The sequence below is a fragment of the Euphorbia lathyris genome, chromosome 6, assembly GCF_963576675.1.
Source record: "Euphorbia lathyris chromosome 6, ddEupLath1.1, whole genome shotgun sequence".
In the NCBI taxonomy this organism is placed as follows: Eukaryota; Viridiplantae; Streptophyta; class Magnoliopsida; order Malpighiales; family Euphorbiaceae; genus Euphorbia; species Euphorbia lathyris.
The window spans coordinates 38,083,003-38,091,620 of record NC_088915.1 but is presented as its reverse complement, the minus strand read 5'-3'; positions in this window follow the sequence as shown (position 1 = coordinate 38,091,620).

The following is an 8,618-nucleotide window of genomic DNA, read 5'->3' as shown; positions in this document are numbered from 1 at the left end:
GACAATAATAATAATGCTAATCAAAATCGTACCAGTAATTATCAAAATCAGTCAAGAGATACGATTAGCACTTTATCTTCTAAAATCGAAAAATTTATAGATGCTATTAGTGGAAAAATAAGTAATCACGACGATGGTTTTAAACGGATCGAAAATAAATTCGATCAGCTTATTAAAAACCACTCATCTAGCATCCATAATTTGGAGGTCCAAATTGGTCAACTTGCTAAATCAATTCCATCCCGAAAAGAGGGAAGTCTTCCCAGCCATACGGAAGAAAATCCGAAAGAGCAGGTAAAGGCTATCACTCTTCATTCAGGGAAAAATTATCTAGGTCCGGAAATGCCCGGAGATGCAACATTACCAGGAATTGATTTACCATAGTCCAAAGAAGATATATCAAACACAAAAAGTTCACCAATTGACTCAAGTACAAAAACTTTTGTACCCAAACCACTTTTTCCGCACAAAGTCCGAAATAAGGACTATGACAAACAACTTTTAACATTTTTGGATAAACTTAAAAATTTGCACATTAACTTGACGTTCATGGATGCAATTACGCAAATTCCTAACTATGGTAAATTCTTAAAGGACTTAATTTCGAAGAAATTTAGTTGGGAAGGAATTTCATCTATTTCGCTAGCTGAGGAATGTAGTATAATAGTGTCAAGTACTTTGCCCACTAAACTCAAAGATCCCGGATGTTTTACCATTCCGTGTAAGTTGGGAGATATTGAATTTCCAAGTTGTCTTTGTGATTTAGGAGCAAGTATAAACTTAATGTCGTTGTCTATTTTTAACAAGTTAGGTTTAGAAGAAGATATCAAACGTACCAATATGGTTTTGCAATTAGCGGATCAAACCACTAAGAGACCATATGGTATAATTGAGGATGTTTTAGTTAAAGTCGACAAATTTATTTTTCCTACCAATTTTGTTATATTAGATTTTGCATATGACGTTAATTGTCCACTAATTTTTGGTAGACCATTTATGAACACAGGACGTGCTCTAGTTGATGTGTCGGAAGGGAAAGTAGTTTTAAGGATAGGAGAAGATAAGATCGAGTTTAATATGAACAAAGCGATGAAATATCCTATGGAGGAATTCGCTTGTATGAAACCTGACTTAGTTGAAGAATGTGTCAATGACGTTATTCAGAATGACGAAATAATAGAACCTATAATGGGTGAAGAATTAGAAGATAAGGACCCAGAGCCTTTGATTCGAGAAGATGGACCAGTTCCGCCTTCGATTTTAATACCCCCTAAATTAGAACTTAAAGAATTACCCAGTCATTTGAGGTATTCTTAGGCGAAGACGATTCTCTACCTATAATTATCTCTAACAAGTTAACAAATGATCAAGAAGAAAAATTGAAAGATGTTGTTAGAAATAGGATAGGAAGTATGGGATGGGAAATTTCAGACTTAAAAGGAATTAATCCTAGTATCGTAATGCACAGAATTCACTTAGAAGAAGATAAGCCACCTAAAGCGGATAGGCAGAGACGCTTAAATCCGAACATGAAAGAAGTAGTAAAAAATGAGATTACTAAACTTTTAGACAATAGAATCATTTATCCGATCTCGGATAGTGAATGGGTTAGTCCAATCCATTGTGTATCTAAAAAGGGAGGCATAACTGTTGTAAGGAATGACGAAGGTGAATTAATACCTACGCGAACCACCACCGGTTGGAGGGTTTGTATAGACTATAGGAACCTAAACAAAGCAACTAGGAAAGATCATTTTCCTCTACCTTTCATTGATTAAATGATCGAAAGGATAGCCGGTCATGCATTTTATTGTTTCCTAGACGGTTATTCCGGATTCTTTCAAATTTACATTTACCCGGATGACCAAGACAAAACAACCTTCATATGTCCTTATGGAACATTTGCATATAGGAGAATGCCCTTTGGTCTATATAATGCACCAGCAACATTTCAACGTTGTATGACAGCAATATTTAATGATTTCATTGAAGATATAATGGAAGTTTTCATGGATGATTTTTCAGTTTATGGAGATTCTTTCGATGCATGTTTACAGAACTTAGATAAAGTATTGTCTAGATGTGAAGAAACGAATTTAGTATTAAATTTTGAAAAATGTCATTTCATGGTAGACGAAGGAATTGTTTTAGGCCATAAGATATCTGAAAAAGGGTTAGAAGTGGATAGAGCAAAGACTTCAGTTATAGAAAAATTACCCCCACCAACTACTGTTAAGGGGGTAAGGTCATTTTTAGGTCATGCAGGTTTTTACAGAAGATTTATAAAGAACTTCTCTGTAATTTCCAAACCACTTACTAATTTACTTATGAAAGATTCAACTTTTGATTTTAATGAGGATTGTTTACAAGCTTTCAATACATTGAAAACAGCTTTAGTCAGTACACCTATAATATCGAAACCCGATTGGAATTTACCTTTCGAAATTATGTGCGATGCAAGTGATTTAGCTGTAGGATGTGTATTAGGTCAAAGGAAGGATAAGAAACTTCATGTTATATATTATGCAAGTCACACATTATCCGGTGTATAGTTAAATTACACCACAGCTGAAAAAGAAATGCTAGCGGTAGTATTTGCATGTGATAAGTTTAGGTCGTACCTACTAGGATCTAAAGTCATCATTTATACCGATCATGCAGCTTTAAGATATTTATTTGCTAAGAAATATGAGAAACCGCGTCTTATTAGATGGGTCTTATTATTACAAGAATTTGACATAGAGATTAAAGATAAAAAAGGGAGTTGAGAACCTTGTTGCCGATCATCTATCAAGACTTGAAGATGAAAACGGTCCCATCGGTGAAACATTAGGCATTCGAGATGATTTCCCCGATGAATATCTCATGCAAGTAAAAAGTGTCATAGCACCATGGTATGCGGATATAGCCAATTACTTAGCTGCTCATGTTGTACCAGATGGACTAAATTCTCAGCAACAGAAGAAATTCTTTTCAGAAGTTAAGAGATATTTTTGGGAAGATCCATTTTTGTTCAAAACATGCGGCGATGGAATGCTTAGGAGATGTGTTAGTGAGTTTGAATATGACTCTATAATGTTGGAATGTCATGCAAGCGCTTATGGAGGTCATAACAGCGTAAGCAAAACAGTAGCTAGAATATTAGAATGTGGATTCTTTTGGCCTACTCTGTTTAAAGACGTCTGTTCATTTATTATCCTTTGTGATAAATGTCAAAGAACCGGGAATTTAGGAAGGAAGGATGAGATGCCTCTCACAAACATGTTGGAAGTTGAAATCTTCGACGTGTGGGGAATCGATTTCATGGGTCCTTTTTCTTCTTCTTTTGGCAAAAATTATATATTAGTAGCCGTAGACTATGTTTCAAAGTGGGTTGAAGCAATTGCAACCCCGACAAATGATTCTAAGGTAGTTGTTAAGTTTTAGAATGAAATATTTTGCCGATTTGGTGTCCCTAGAGTTATGGTAAGCGATGGAGGTACTCATTTCATAAATAGAAGCTTTGAGTCGCTTATGAGAAAATACGGAGTACACCACCGTGTATCTACGGCATACCATCCTCAAACGAATGGTCAAGCGGAAATATCAAATAGAGAACTCAAATGGATACTTGAGAAAACAGTTTCGTCTTCTAGAAGAGACTGGGCACATAAACTTAACGATGCGTTATGGGCATACCGTACTGCATTTAAAACACCTATAGGTATGACACCTTATAGACTAGTCTATGGTAAAGCTTGTCATTTACCAGTAGAGTTAGAACATAAAGCATATTGGGCTATAAAAACCCTTAATTATGATTTGCAAAGCGCAGGAAAAAAGCGTTTGTTCGGCTTAAACGAGTTGGATGAATTACGCTATTTATCCTACGAAAATGCAAGGGTTTATAAGGAAAAAGTTAAAAAATGGCATGATGCCATAATTAAAGTTAAAAGCTTTAATGTTGGGGATAAAATTTTACTTTTTAATTCCAGATTAAAGTTATTTTCGGGTAAGCTCAAGTCTAGATGGAATGGACCGTTTTTGGTTGTTAAAACATTTGATTATGGAGCTTTAGAGCTAGAAAATTCCAAAGACGATCGATTTAAGGTCAACAGTAATCGATGCAAAATTTATTATGAAGGAGCTCCAATTCAAGCAATTGAATTCGTGGACGAATTCTATGAAAATTAATTTATTTAGTTTTCATATTTTTAATTTTTAGTTTTTCTTATTATATGTTCATAATTTTTATTTTTCTTTTTTTTTATTTAATCTATTTTTATTTTTATTTTTAGGTTAATTTATTTTTGTTTTTATTTTTATTTATTTTTATTTTTGAATTTGTGTACAAATAAGGTTTTGTAAAATTAAATTCTAATCTAGTCATGTTTTGCAAAATTTTCATAAAGTGTTAAGTGTTTTTTGAAAATATATATCCAGAAATCTCAGTTGAGATCCTCTATGTTTCAGGATTTGGGAATTCTCAGTTGAGATTCCGGAAATCTCAGTTGAGATTTTCAGTATTTTAAACATTTTGATATAACTGTAAGAGATTACAGACATCTCATTTCAAAAATTCAGTCAGTTAAATCCAAAAGGTATCAGTTTGACATCTTTCATTCTTAACAGACACAACCTTTCACTTATGAAACCTATATATTCCTGTAGGTTCAGAATTCTTTCATTTCATTTAATCTCTTTCAGATTTCTGAATTTCTTTCTTCAATTCTAAATCCTACAGACACAATCTTATTTCACAAACATGACCAAATCTCTAAAAAATGCTAGGAAGAACACTTCTGCTCGAAGCAAGAGAGTTGATATCTCTTCACGCTATGGAGCATGGTTTCCAATCTACAATCATGATGAGGGGAAACGATATTTGCAGTTTACATATGCACAATTTTGTGGCATGCTGTATCTGGACGAGTTCCTGAACGAAGAACTCGGGATAAGCGATGACATAAATCGCTATCTGCCAAATTTGGGATGGACCAAGTTTGCTTCCATGAAGTTTCCTATTATTGGAAACTGGGTACTAGAGTTTCTGTCTACCGTTCGTTTCGTCAATAAGAGGTGTGTTCGTCTCAGTTTTCGATGTAAGGGTAAGATGTTCACTTTTGGATACCCTGAACTTCATTCTTGGTTTGGTTTTCCGCCACGGGACACCACTCCGCATCATCCTCGCAGAGATATGACTTCTACAGATATCTGGAGAATGTTGACGGGATTTTGGAGATTCAATCCACGTCTTGCCTACAACAAATCAATAACTTCTAATTCCATGCTGTTTTTGCACAAATTTCTCTATCATAGCCTGTTTGGTCGAGTCAGAAGCAGTGTCGTCTAGGATATCGATTTATATGTGCTAGGTGATATTTTCCAAGGTAGCACAGTTAATTCCTCAAAGATTTTGATGGAGGGATTAGTTGCCGCTTTCCGTTCGAAGAATCAGACAATAGGGTTTGGGAATATTATATGTGGAATCATTCTGGGTTCCAAGGGATCAGTTTCTGTTCCTTGGACTGATAAGGAACCATTCCCCATAATGAATTATGAGTTTCTGGAAAATGAGGGACTTGTAAAGAGAGAGTTTCGTTCTGGTCCAAAATTTCTTTCTACTACAGAAAGGGAAATCTTCATTCAAGCGAAGATTGACAGGGCCACTGTACGTTGTATTCCAATTCATAGGGATACTATTTGAGTTTATGTTGTTTGTTTGTAAATAGTGTACATATGATTGATTTTTAATGCATTGATGTTTTTATGTATATATGTAATAAGGTATTTTATTGTATTTCTTTTCCTTATGATTAATAAAGTGCATTAATTCCTTCCTTAATTTCTTTTATTTAAGGAACAACCTTTGGTTTTCCTTCAATTTAATGTTTCAGTTTTGTTTATTTCAGTTTCAGGAATTAATACTTAGCATTAATGTCACTTAATTACAAGAGGAGTTGAATTAATCATGTTGATATTGTCAAAAAATGTCCAGTTTTTAGCCAGCAGTTCCGGAATCTCGGTTGAGATTCTAAAATCTCAGTTGAAATAGCACAAGGAGCAATTTTCAGGAGCAATCAGCCCCCTGGCATGCTTGCTGTCGCAACTGAGATTTTGAAAATCTCAATCGCGACACGCGACTACTATGACGGGAATGGGGCTGATTTTTGCATTTATTCCTATTCATACTCTAATTACATACCTATTAATCTATCCTAATCAATACCTATACCTTACACCTATATAAATCACCTCTATTTACACCAATCAATCATCTTTTACTCTTCCCAATACCAAGATTCACTCACCTTCCCAATATATCTTTACCCTATTCATATTCTTCTTCCCTAAATCACCACCATTATCTTTACTCTACATTCATCTCTTTCAAATTTCTTCATCTCTTTCACCAAATTTCACAAAAAAAAAAAGCCTAGACAAAAGACAGTTGCTAACAAAACCAAAGCCACTGAAGTCAATAGATTACGGGTTCAATATGGAGCACCGTTCGATATTGCGACGGAGGCCGAAGGACATAAATTTCGCCACTTTTCACATACCCAAATTGAGTTCGTCGACATGCATTTTCTCGATACTGACACGGTAAATGTCTTTTCTTTTACGAACGTATTGATGAATTTTTATCCGTTCTTGGTTGGACAAGATTTGCTAGTATGCATTTTCCTAGTAATAAATCGCATACTAGGGAATTTTTGGTCACTCTAGCTTATGATAAGAAGAGAGGTATTATTTCTTTTCGAAATAATGGTGTTCGTTTTGAAATCGGTTATGCGGCGATGGGCCGTTGGTTTGGTTTTCCTACTCAAGATTTTTATTCTAAACCAAAAAAGTTTGATGCACACACGGTTTGGAAATCTTTAAGCGACCTAGATGTTTTTCATCCGAAGAACACATATAGCAAATTAATTAAGGATAATTGTATCTTTTTCTTTCACAAATTTTTATCCTTCTCTTTATTTGGTCGGGTTGAGAGTTCAAAAGTGCAAATCCGTGACTTGTTTGTGCTAGATTGTATTTTTAAGAATTTGACCATCGATAGTATTGGAATGATATTTACTAATTTGGTCCGAGCTTCCGCTTCACTCAATAAGCAAGTGCCAATGGGTAATTTAATTACCGGCATTGTTTTGGGTGCTCGGGGTGAATTAGCGGATTATCAACATATGCCTCATGTTGGTTTGCCTTCCTTGGATATTACGGCACTTCAAAGAGCCAATTTGTTGAAAAAATTGGGACCACCCGCATTTATATCATACGAGGATCGTACAAGACGTGTTTTTACTACTTTGGGTGGTGAAGCTTCAAGTTCTCAAGGATTAGATGTCCAAGATGATGATGAGGAGCATGATGAGGAATATGAAGAGGAAGAGGAAGAGGAGAAGAATGTTGATGTTAATGCCCAAGAGCAAGCAAATGAGGAACCAAATGTTGAAGAACAAGTTGGATGGCAACGTGTTTTGACACAAATGAACAAGCATAACCGTCACATGAATTTGCGGTTAGATGAAGTCGTTGCCAACAATACCGAAATGAGTTCGAGGATAAACACGGTGGATGCCAATATCACTACTTTGAGACGTGAGCACAAATCTACTTGTCGCCAGTTGTTATCTTTCTTCTGACGCCAAGGAGTTGAGACTACGCCTTCACCACCGAGTTCACCTTGATAGGTTTTATCCTTTCCATCTTTCACTCATTTTCGTTATTATTATTATTATTGGTACAATATTTCTAGTTATGTTTGGTACAATTATCTTTATTATTATGTTTGAATATTATCGTACCATCTTTTTAATTCACATTCGTATGATTTAATTTCGTACTATTTTTTGTGTTTTATCGCTTTTTGCACCAATGAGGACATGGTCCAAATTAAGTGTGGGAGGAGATATTTCATATTCATTTTAATTTTAAGTACGAATGAATGCAACGAATGAGAATGAATGCTATTTATTTAAGTATAAATGCATGTTGTTATTAATGTTTAAGTAAAGTATATAATGCAATATTTTTAAAAAAGAAATGCAACATTTTTTATAAAGTGCAACATTTTTCAAAAATAATGAAATTTTTTCATAAGGTTCAAACAATTTAACTTTCAAAATAATGTTTAACATATTTTAAGGTTATCATCATTGTTAGAAATAATATTTCTATACGGTGCAATATTTTTACAAATATTTTTACAAATCTTCGAAACGCTTTTTATCAAAACGTCTTGAGTAAATGTGTATAAGTAAAATTTCTTTAGTTTCAAATATCTATTTTATATCATAAGTTCATGATAAATATAAATCTTATTTTCAATTTTCAATTAGGTTTATAGGCATAAATCAAACTAACAACTTTAGCTTTTTAGCTCGGTATGATTATTCGTCTTACATTAAAAATCAATTGAAGTTTTTAAGGAAACTTTAGCCATAATACATGTTGAATTTCAAGTCAATATAGGATGAATGTGCTATTTTCTTTTCCCAATTTATAATTTTCATTTTTATAACTCGTGTTAATTAAATTAAGTAGCCGTATTCTTAACTTTTGGCCACGATTGCGAACCCGTATCACAATCGAGGTATGAAAGGGAAGAACATTAAGTACCGTTTACTTTTGGCCAC